This window comes from Heptranchias perlo, unplaced genomic scaffold (genome assembly GCF_035084215.1).
Source record: "Heptranchias perlo isolate sHepPer1 unplaced genomic scaffold, sHepPer1.hap1 HAP1_SCAFFOLD_826, whole genome shotgun sequence".
Classification (NCBI taxonomy): Eukaryota; Metazoa; Chordata; class Chondrichthyes; order Hexanchiformes; family Hexanchidae; genus Heptranchias; species Heptranchias perlo.
Window position 1 is genome coordinate 1 of NW_027139862.1, and position 10,000 is coordinate 10,000.

General features: G+C 58.7%; 1 protein-coding gene across 1 annotated transcript in view; it reads left to right on the plus strand.

The window, feature by feature from the left end:
* Window positions 1-21: 21 nt before the first annotated feature.
* LOC137319364 (zinc finger protein 268-like) overlaps window positions 22-10,000 on the plus strand; it is a 24,185-nt gene continuing 14,206 nt past the window's right edge. Inside the window, exons 1-2 of the mRNA XM_067981606.1 lie at window positions 22-133; window positions 1,439-1,595. The gene's annotated coding sequence lies outside the window, so the exon portion shown is untranslated. The remainder of the gene's footprint in view (window positions 134-1,438; window positions 1,596-10,000) is intronic.

The window sequence follows — 10,000 nt, forward strand, 5'->3', positions numbered from 1 at the left end:
TTATATTAAAACTTCAATTAGAGGCTGGAAACCTGTCAGTTAAATCTCGTTTCTCAACCTTTGGATGATTTGAGTGTTTGAAATGGTGCTGTGCCCTGAGCTCAGAACCTGTTTGCCATCCAGACCCGGGGAGGTGAGAATGAGATGGAGTCCCTGCTCCCTCCACAGCTCTTTACAGTAAACACACAGAGAGAATGAAATGGTCAAACACTGTCTGAGAAACAGCAGTCATTCCAGCTCTGCAGCCCTTGTGTATTCGGAGCAGATTCCGCCCAACTTTAGTTCTTTAAATGTGGACGCCGGGCAGGGTGGATGTGACGGAGGTCCCTGGGGTGTTTGGGTCACGAGGGGAGGGGGGAGACAGGCTGAGGGTGCGGGGGAACTCGGTTTGGGGTAGGGAAGAGGGGGAGACAGGCTGTGAGGGTTTCAAATCAGTAAAATAGGTCCTTGAAATGTGGCTCATTCAGCAGACAGGTCTCCTGGTCAAACAGTCCTGCCCTGGGCTGTCCCCTGGATTAACATGAGAATGGACAGGTCCCTGAGGGAGACACATTGAGATTCAGTCTCATATCTCAAATGATGTGGAGATGCCGGTGATGGACCTGGGGTGGACAAATGTAAGGAATCTTACAACACCAGGTTATAGCCCAACAGTTTTATTTGAAAATCACAAGCTTTCGGAGGTTTTCTCCTTTGTCAGGTGAGTGTGGGATTCCATGAAAGGTACCGCTTTATAGTCAGAGCACAATGCCTGGTGATTACAGATAATCTTTCCAACTGCCCGTTGTCAAGGCAATCAAAGGAGTCGAATAGTGTTCAGACAGAGAGACACTACATACGGGACGATCAGTATATTAAGTAGTCCCGTATGTAACGTCTCTCTGTCTGAACACTATTCGAATCCTTTGATTGCCTTGACAACGGGCAGTTGGAAAGATTATCTGTAATCACCAGGCATTGTTCTCTGACTATGGAATCCCACACTCACCTGACAAAGGAGAAAGCCTCCGAAAGCTTGTGATTTTCAAATAAAACTGTTGGACTATAACCTGGTGTCGTAAGATTCCTTACAGAATATCTCAAAGGCTGAAGTGGAGAGCTCCCCGGGGGGAGGGGATGGCCATGAGTCTCGTCCCAAACCCTCCCAGGGGCGGGGACAATCTCTCAGTCTGCCGGGGTCCTCCAGCCTGTCCTGAGTGTATTTCTCTCTCTGTCTCTCTCCCAACTTTTCTCTCTCTTTAGATTCTCTGGTTTGTACCGGGATTTGTGTTTCAGTGTTGGGGCTGAGGGATTGTCGGTGTAACTGGGAGAGGGAGGGGGAGAGAGGGGGGAGTGGGAGGAGAGGAAGCTCTGGGCTCTTGCTGTGCCTTTTTAATCCCTTGCTTTTGTGTTGTAATCAATTCCCTCTCTCTCTCTCTCTCTCTCTCTCTCCCCTCAGGAAACTTTTCGATGAAATGCTGCAAGGAGATGATCCAGAAAGAGACATTTTGTGAGAAGGAGGAGGATGAGGGGGAATCCTGGGCCAAGAATCGTTCTCTCCGCTGGGGACTGACTGACTGAGACCTTCACCGCAGCCTGGACCCGATGGGGGTCACGTGAGTAATGTCTGGGTTACTCTGGGATCACTGGGATATTCAGGGGACATTGGGGGATCACTGGGACATTCTGGGGACACTGGGGGATCACTGGGACATTCTGGGACACTGGGATGACACTGGGGGATCACTGTGACATTCTGGGGACACTGGGGGGGGGTCACTGGGACATTCTGGGGACACTGGAGGATCACTGGGACATTGTACAGGAGCTGACACTGATACACACACTTGACCGTCTGACAGTGCAGCGCTCCCTCAGTACCGACCGTCCGACAGAATATCACCATCTGTTCGAGCCCAAATTCCTCCCTTCATTCATTGCAAGTGCAACTTTTCAGAATAACACAAAGTGGATCAAACTATTATTCAGAGGCTGACAATGTGACATATCTCGGGTCTTAATTGAAATTAAAAGCACTTTCAGGGAGCGTCCTGCAGCACGCAGAGAGCCCAAATGTGAAAACAGCCTCCAAATGTTTTCTTAGTTTGAAGTTTAATTTTTGAAAAGGTCACTGACAACTCAGAAAGAAATAGTGTTAATTCCGAAGCCATTTTGGGCCCCCATGTGAAATTGTATTGTAATGGAACCACACAGACACATGGGGAAGCTCGGGAGCAAACTGATTGGAATTTGAGATTTTAATCCCATATTCATTTGTGGCACAGCTCAGCTCAATTCAAACCCAATGTCTGTACAAGGGACACGTGTCTCCTGACTGTACAGTGTGTGTGTGTGTGTGTGTGTGTGTGTGTCTCAGTCTCACTGGTCCCATAACATAACTTTAAAGCAGTAAAATTAACCAGAACCTGCTCCAAAGACAAAACCGATCCAGATCTTGAAGGTGTGATGATTTCCTCCTTCTCTCTGCTCTGTTGGTGGGAGGCTCATTTCCAGTCCCAGGTATTTGTCTATTCCCCATGTCTGATGGGTTGGTTCCTGTGAACAGTTTGTCAGAGAGTGTTTCACTGCCTCAGGGTGTTTTACAGAGAGAGAGAGAGAGAGAGAGAGAGAGAAGCAGCTCCCATCCTGGTCTGAAGGACCCAGTCAATGAGAGATTTATAAAACAATCCAGCCCAGTGCAGTTAAACCTGGTCCCCTATTAATCCAAACACACCATATTGTGAGCAAAATTCAATATTTCACAGGGCCAGTGAGTCCCAGACACGGATTGTACCCACCTCCCTAAACTAAACTCAACTCCTTACTGTAAAAAGTGTCTGTCAAAATACAGCCCGTTTAGGGACTGGACCCCTCAAATAACCGTTACACTCAACATTGCAATCTCTCAGTGAATCGTTCCCTTTTACCCACTGTGTACTGTACATGTACAGGAGCTGACACTGAGACACACACGGGCCGTACCGTACCTGAGTACTTTTCAATCCAGAGAAATTCAGAGAGACAACAGAGAGAGAGGGGCAGAGAGAGAAAAGGACAGAGAGGGGGCGAGAGGCAGCGAGAGAGAGAGAAAAAGACAGAGAGAGTGAGAGAGAGAGCGAGGGAGAGAGAGAGAGCTGAGGGAGAGAGAGAGAGCGAGGGAGAGAGAGAGAGCGAGGGAGAGAGAGAGAGAGCGAGGGAGAGAGAGAGAGAGCGAGGGAGAGAGAGAGAGAGAGAGCGAGCGAGGGAGAGAGAGAGAGAGCGAGGGAGAGAGAGAGAGAGAAGAGAGAGAGAGCGAGGAGAGAGAGAGCGAGCGAGGGAGAGAGAGAGAGAGCGAGCGAGGGAGAGAGAGAGCGAGCGAGGGAGAGAGAGAGCGAGCGAGGGAGAGAGAGAGCGAGCGAGGGAGAGAGAGAGCGAGCGAGGGAGAGAGAGAGCGAGCGAGGGAGAGAGAGAGCGAGCGAGGGAGAGAGAGAGCGAGCGAGGGAGAGAGAGAGCGAGCGAGGGAGAGAGGGAGAGAGCGATGCGAGGGAGAGAGGGAGAGAGCGAGCGAGGGAGAGAGAGAGCGAGCGAGGGAGAGAGAGAGCGAGCGAGGGAGAGAGAGAGCGAGCGAGGGAGAGAGAGAGCGAGCGAGGGAGAGAGAGAGCGAGCGAGGGAGAGAGAGAGCGAGGGAGAGAGAGAGCGAGCGAGGGAGAGAGAGAGCGAGCGAGGGAGAGAGAGAGCGAGGCGAGGGAGAGAGAGAGCGAGCGAGGGAGAGAGAGAGCGAGCGAGGGAGAGAGACCGAGCGAGCGAGAGAGAGAGCGAAGCGAGCGAGAGAGAGAGCGAGCGAGGGAGGAGAGAGCGAGCGAGGGAGAGAGAGCGAGCGAGGGAGAGAGAGAGCGAGCGAGGGAGAGAGAGAGCGAGCGAGGGAGAGAGAGAGAGAGCGAGGGAGAGAGAGAGAGAGCGAGGAGAGAGAGAGAGAGCGAGGAGAGAGAGAGAGAGCGAGGGAGAGAGAGAGAGAGCGAGGGAGAGAGAGAGAGAGCGAGGGAGAGAGAGAGAGAGCGAGGGAGAGAGAGAGAGATCGAGGGAGAGAGAGAGCGAGCGAGGGAGAGAGAGAGCGAGCGAGGGAGAGAGAGAGCGAGCGAGGGAGAGAGCGAGCGAGGGAGAGAGAGAGCGAGCGAGGGAGAGAGAGAGCGAGCGAGGGAGAGAGCGAGCGAGGGAGAGAGAGAGCGAGCGAGGGAGAGAGAGAGCGAGCGAGGGAGAGAGAGAGCGAGCGAGGGAGAGAGAGAGCGAGCGAGGAGAGAGAGAGCGAGCGAGGGAGAGAGAGAGCGAGGGAGAGAGAGAGAGAGCGAGGAGAGAGAGAGCGAGCGAGGGAGAGAGAGAGCGAGCGAGGGAGAGAGAGAGCGAGCGAGGGAGAGAGAGAGAGAGCGAGGGAGAGAGAGAGAGAGCGAGGGAGAGAGAGAGAGAGCGAGGGAGAGAGAGAGAGAGCGAGGGAGAGAGAGAGAGAGGACGAGGGGGAGAGAGAGAGAGAGCGAGGGGAGAGAGAGAGAGAGCGAGGGGGAGAGAGAGAGAGAGCGAGGGAGAGAGAGAGAGAGAGCGAGGGAGAGAGAGAGAGAGAGAGCGAGGGAGAGAGAGAGAGGGAGCGAGGGAGAGAGCGAGAGGGAGCGAGGAGGAGAGAGCGAGAGGGAGCGAGGGAGAGAGCGAGGGAGAGAGAGAGAGAGAGCGAGGAGAGAGAGAGAGAGCGAGGGAGAGAGAGAGAGAGCGAGGGAGAGAGAGAGAGAGCGAGGGAGAGAGAGAGAGAGCGAGGAGAGAGAGAGAGAGAGAGCGAGGGAGAGAGAGAGAGAGCGAGGGAGAGAGAGAGAGAGAGAGCGAGGGAGAGAGAGAGAGATGAGAGCGAGGGAGAGAGAGAGGAGGTGAGAGGCATTTACCTGAGGAAGGAGGAAGTCCGTCCGAAAGCCTTGTGAATTTAAAATAAAATTGCTGACTATAACTTGGTGTTGTAAAATTGTTTACAATTGTCAACCCCAGTCCATCACCGGCATCTCCACATCGTGAGAGGCAGAGGGAGAGAAGGGGACAGAGAGAGAGGGGGAGGGAGGCAGAGGGTGGATTGGTACCTGCTGGTGATTTAACCGATTTCTGCGAGCAGCCAGGCCTCTCTGGGCTGTTTAATGGCTTCTCACCAGCAAGGGGGGGGCCCCCAACTCCCACTTGCAATAAACTCTTTCAATCAGATGCTTCCTCTCACCCTCACACATTACCACTGTTGCAAGCCGCACACCCACAACCCACAGGTCACGCACACTGGCACCCCTATTCAACCATGACAGGCACATCACCCAAACAACCACCAGGTCCCTCACCGACACACGTCCCGTTTTCTTGCAGGGAGTCCCTCTCTCTCTTTCTCTCTCCCCTCTCTCTGTCACTCTCTCTCTCTCTCCCTCAGCCCTCTCACTGTCTTTTTCTCTCCCGCTCTCTCTCTCCCGCTCTCTCTCTCCCGCTCTCTCTCTGCCTCTCTCTTCCCCTCTCTCTTTGTGACTCCCTCTCTCTGTCCCCATCTCTCTCTGTCCCCATCTCTCCACCTGTCCCCTCCTCTCTCCAGCTGTCCCCCTCCTCTCTCCAGCTGTCCCCCTCCTCTCTCCAGCTGTCCCCCTCCTCTCTCCAGCTGTCCCCCTCCTCTCTCCAGCTGTCCCCCTCCTCTCTCCAGCTGTCCCCCTCCTCCATCCAGCTGTCCCCCTCCTCTCTCCAGCTGTCCCCCTCCTCTCTCCAGCTGTCCCCCTCCTCTCTCCAGCTGTCCCCCTCCTCTCTCCAGCTGTCCCCCTCCTCTCTCCAGCTGTCCCCCTCCTCTCTCCAGCTGTCCCCCTCCTCTCTCCAGCTGTCCCCCTCCTCTCTCCAGCTGTCCCCCTCCTCTCTCCAGCTGTCCCCCTCCTCTCTCCAGCTGTCCCCCTCCTCTCTCCAGCTGTCCCCCTCCTCTCTCCAGCTGTCCCCCTCCTCTCTCCAGCTGTCCCCCTCCTCTCTCCACCAGTCCCCTCCTCTCTCCACCAGTCCCCCTCCTCTCTCCACCAGTCCCCCTCCTCTCCTCTCCACCTGTCCCCCTCCTCTCTCTCCACCTGTCCCCCTCCTCTCTCTCCACCTGTCCCCCTCCTCTCTCTCCACCCTGTCCCCTCCTCTCTCTCCACCTGTCCCCCTCCTCTCTCTCCACCTGTCCCCCTCCTCTCTCTTCACCTGTCCCCCTCCTCTCTCTTCACCTGTCCCCCTCCTCTCTCTCACCTGTCCCCTCCTCTCTCTCCACCTGTCCCCCTCCTCTCTCTCCACCTGTCCCCCTCCTCTCTCTCACCTGTCCCCCTCCTCTCTCTCCACCTGTCCCCTCCTCTCTCTCCACCTGTCCCCCTCCTCTCTCTCCACCTGTCCCCCTCCTCTCTCTCCACCTGTCCCCCTCCTCTCTCTCCACCTGTCCCCCTCCTCTCTCTCCACCTGTCCCCCTCCTCTCTCTCCACCTGTCCCCCTCCTCTCTCTCCACCTGTCCCCCTCCTCTCTCTCCACCTGTCCCCCTCCTCTCTCTCCACCTGTCCCCCTCCTCTCTCTCCACCTGTCCCCTCCTCTCTCTCCACCTGTCCCCTCCTCTCTCTCACCTGTCCCCCTCCTCTCTCTCCACCTGTCCCCCTCCTCTCATCCACCTGTCCCCCTCCTCTCTCTCCACCTGTCCCCCTCCTCTCTCTCCACCTGTCCCCCTCCTCTCTCTCCACCTGTCCCCCTCCTCTCTCTCCACCTGTCCCCCTCCTCTCTCTCCACCTGTCCCCTCCTCTCTCTCCACCTGTCCCCCTCCTCTCTCTCCACCTGTCCCCTCTCTCTCTCCACCTGTCCCCCTCCTCTCTCTCCACCTGTCCCCCTCCTCTCTCTCCACCTGTCCCCCTCCTCTCTCTCCACCTGTCCCCTCCTCTCTCTCCACCTGTCCCCCTCCTCTCTCTCCACCTGTCCCCCTCCTCTCTCTCCACCTGTCCCCCTCCTCTCTCTCCACCTGTCCCCCTCCTCTCTCTCCACCTGTCCCCCTCCTCTCTCTCCACCTGTCCCCCTCCTCTCTCTCCACCTGTCCCCCTCCTCTCTCTCCACCTGTCCCCCTCCTCTCTCTCCACCTGTCCCCCTCCTCTCTCTCCACCTGTCCCCCTCCTCTCTCTCCACCTGTCCCCCTCCTCTCTCTCCACCTGTCCCCTCCTCTCTCTCCACCTGTCCCCCTCCTCTCTCTCCACCTGTCCCCCCTCCTCTCTCTCCACCTGTCCCCCTCCTCTCTCTCCACCTGTCCCCCTCCTCTCTCTCCACCTGTCCCCCTCCTCTCTCTCCACCTGTCCCCCTCCTCTCTCTCCACCTGTCCCCCTCCTCTCTCTCCACCTGTCCCCCTCCTCTCTCTCCACCTGTCCCCCTCCTCTCTCTCCACCTGTCCCCCTCCTCTCTCTCCACCTGTCCCCCTCCTCTCTCTCCACCTGTCCCCCTCCTCTCTCTCCACCTGTCCCCCTCCTCTCTCTCCACCTGTCCCCCTCCTCTCTCTCCACCTGTCCCCCTCCTCTCTCTCCACCTGTCCCCCTCCTCTCTCTCCACCTGTCCCCCTCCTCTCTCCTCCACCTGTCCCCCTCCTCTCTCTCCACCTGTCCCCCTCCTCTCTCTCCACCTGTCCCCTCCTCTCTCTCCACCTGTCCCCCTCCTCTCTCTCCACCTGTCCCCCTCCTCTCTCTCCACCTGTCCCCCTCCTCTCTCTCCACCTGTCCCCCTCCTCTCTCTCCACCTGTCCCCCTCCTCTCTCTCCACCTGTCCCCCTCCTCTCTCTCCACCTGTCCCCCTCCTCTCTCTCCACCTGTCCCCCTCCTCTCTCTCCACCTGTCCCCCTCCTCTCTCTCCACCTGTCCCCCTCCTCTCTCTCCACCTGTCCCCTCCTCTCTCTCCACCTGTCCCCCTCCTCTCTCTCCACCTGTCCCCCTCCTCTCTCTCCACCTGTCCCCCCTCCTCTCTCTCCACCTGTCCCCCTCCTCTCTCTCCACCTGTCCCCCTCCTCTCTCTCCACCTGTCCCCCTCCTCTCTCTCACCTGTCCCCCTCCTCTCTCTCCACCTGTCCCCCTCCTCTCTCTCCACCTGTCCCCTCCTCTCTCTCCACCTGTCCCCCTCCTCTCTCTCCACCTGTCCCCCTCCTCTCTCCACCTGTCCCCCTCCTCTCTCATCCACCTGTCCCCCTCCTCTCTCTCCACCTGTCCCCCTCCTCTCTCTCCACCTGTCCCCCTCCTCTCTCTCCACCTGTCCCCCTCCTCTCTCTCCACCTGTCCCCCTCCTCTCTCTCCACCTGTCCCCCTCCTCTCTCTCCACCTGTCCCCCTCCTCTCTCTCCACCTGTCCCCCTCCTCTCTCTCTCCACCTGTCCCCCTCCTCTCCTCTCTCTCCACCTGTCCCCCTCCTCTCCTCTCTCTCCACCTGTCCCCCCTCCTCTCTCTCCACCTGTCCCCCTCCTCTCTCTCCACCTGTCCCCCTCCTCTCTCTCCCACCTGTCCCCCTCCTCTCTCTCCACCTGTCCCCCTCCTCTCTCTCCACCTGTCCCCCTCCTCTCTCTCCACCTGTCCCCCTCTCTCTCTCCCTCCCTCCTCACTGTCCCCCTCCTCTCTCTCCACCTGTCCCCCTTCCTCTCTCTCCACCTGTCCCCCTCCTCTCTCTCACCTGTCCCCCTCCTCTCTCTCCACCTGTCCCCTCCTCTCTCTCCACCTGTCCCCCTCCTCTCTCTCCACCTGTCCCCCTCCTCTCTCTCCACCTGTCCCCCTCCTCTCTCTCCACCTGTCCCCCTCCTCTCTCTCCACCTGTCCCCCTCCTCTCTCTCCCACCTGTCCCCCTCCTCTCTCTCCACCTGTCCCCCTCCTCTCTCTCCACCTGTCCCCCTCCTCTCTCTCACCTGTCCCCCTCCTCTCTCTCCACCTGTCCCCCTCCTCTCTCTCCACCTGTCCCCCTCCTCTCTCTCCACCTGTCCCCTCCTCTCACTCCACCTGTCCCCCTCCTCTCTCTCCACCTGTCCCCCTCCTCTCTCTCCACCTGTCCCCCTCCTCTCTCTCCACCTGTCCCCCTCCTCTCTCTCCACCTGTCCCCCTCCTCTCTCTCCACCTGTCCCCCTCCTCTCTCTCCACCTGTCCCCCTCCTCTCTCTCCACCTGTCCCCCTCCTCTCTCTCCACCTGTCCCCCTCCTCTCTCTCCACCTGTCCCCCTCCTCTCTCTCCACCTGTCCCCCTCCTCTCTCTCCACCTGTCCCCCTCCTCTCTCTCCACCTGTCCCCTCCTCCTCTCTCCACCTGTCCCCCTCCTCTCTCTCCACCTGTCCCCCTCCTCTCTCTCCACCTGTCCCCCTCCTCTCTCTCCACCTGTCCCCCTCCTCTCTCTCCACCTGTCCCCCTCCTCTCTCTCCACCTGTCCCCCTCCTCTCTCTCCACCTGTCCCCTCCTCTCTCTCCACCTGTCCCCCTCCTCTCTCTCCACCTGTCCCCCTCCTCTCTCTCCACCTGTCCCCCTCCTCTCTCTCCACCTGTCCCCCTCCTTCTCTCCACCTGTCCCCCTCCTCTCTCTCCACCTGTCCCCCTCCTCTCTCTCCACCTGTCCCCCTCCTCTCTCTCCACCTGTCCCCCTCCTCTCTCTCCACCTGTCCCCCTCCTCTCTCTCCACCTGTCCCCCTCCTCTCTCTCCACCTGTCCCCCTCCTCTCTCTCCACCTGTCCCCCTCCTCTCTCTCCACCTGTCCCCCTCCTCTCTCTCCACCTGTCCCCCTCCTCTCTCTCCACCTGTCCCCCTCCTCTCTCTCCACCTGTCCCCCCTCCTCTCTCTCCACCTGTCCCCCTCCTCTCTCTCCACCTGTCCCCCTCCTCTCTCTCAACCTGTCCCCCTCCTCTCTCTCCACCTGTCCCCCTCCTCTCTCTCCACATGTCCCCCCTCCTCTCTCTCCACCTGTCCCCCTCCTCTCTCTCCACCTGTCCCCCTCCTCTCTCTCCACCTGTCCCCCCTCCTCTCTCTCCACCTGTCCCCCTCCTCTCTCT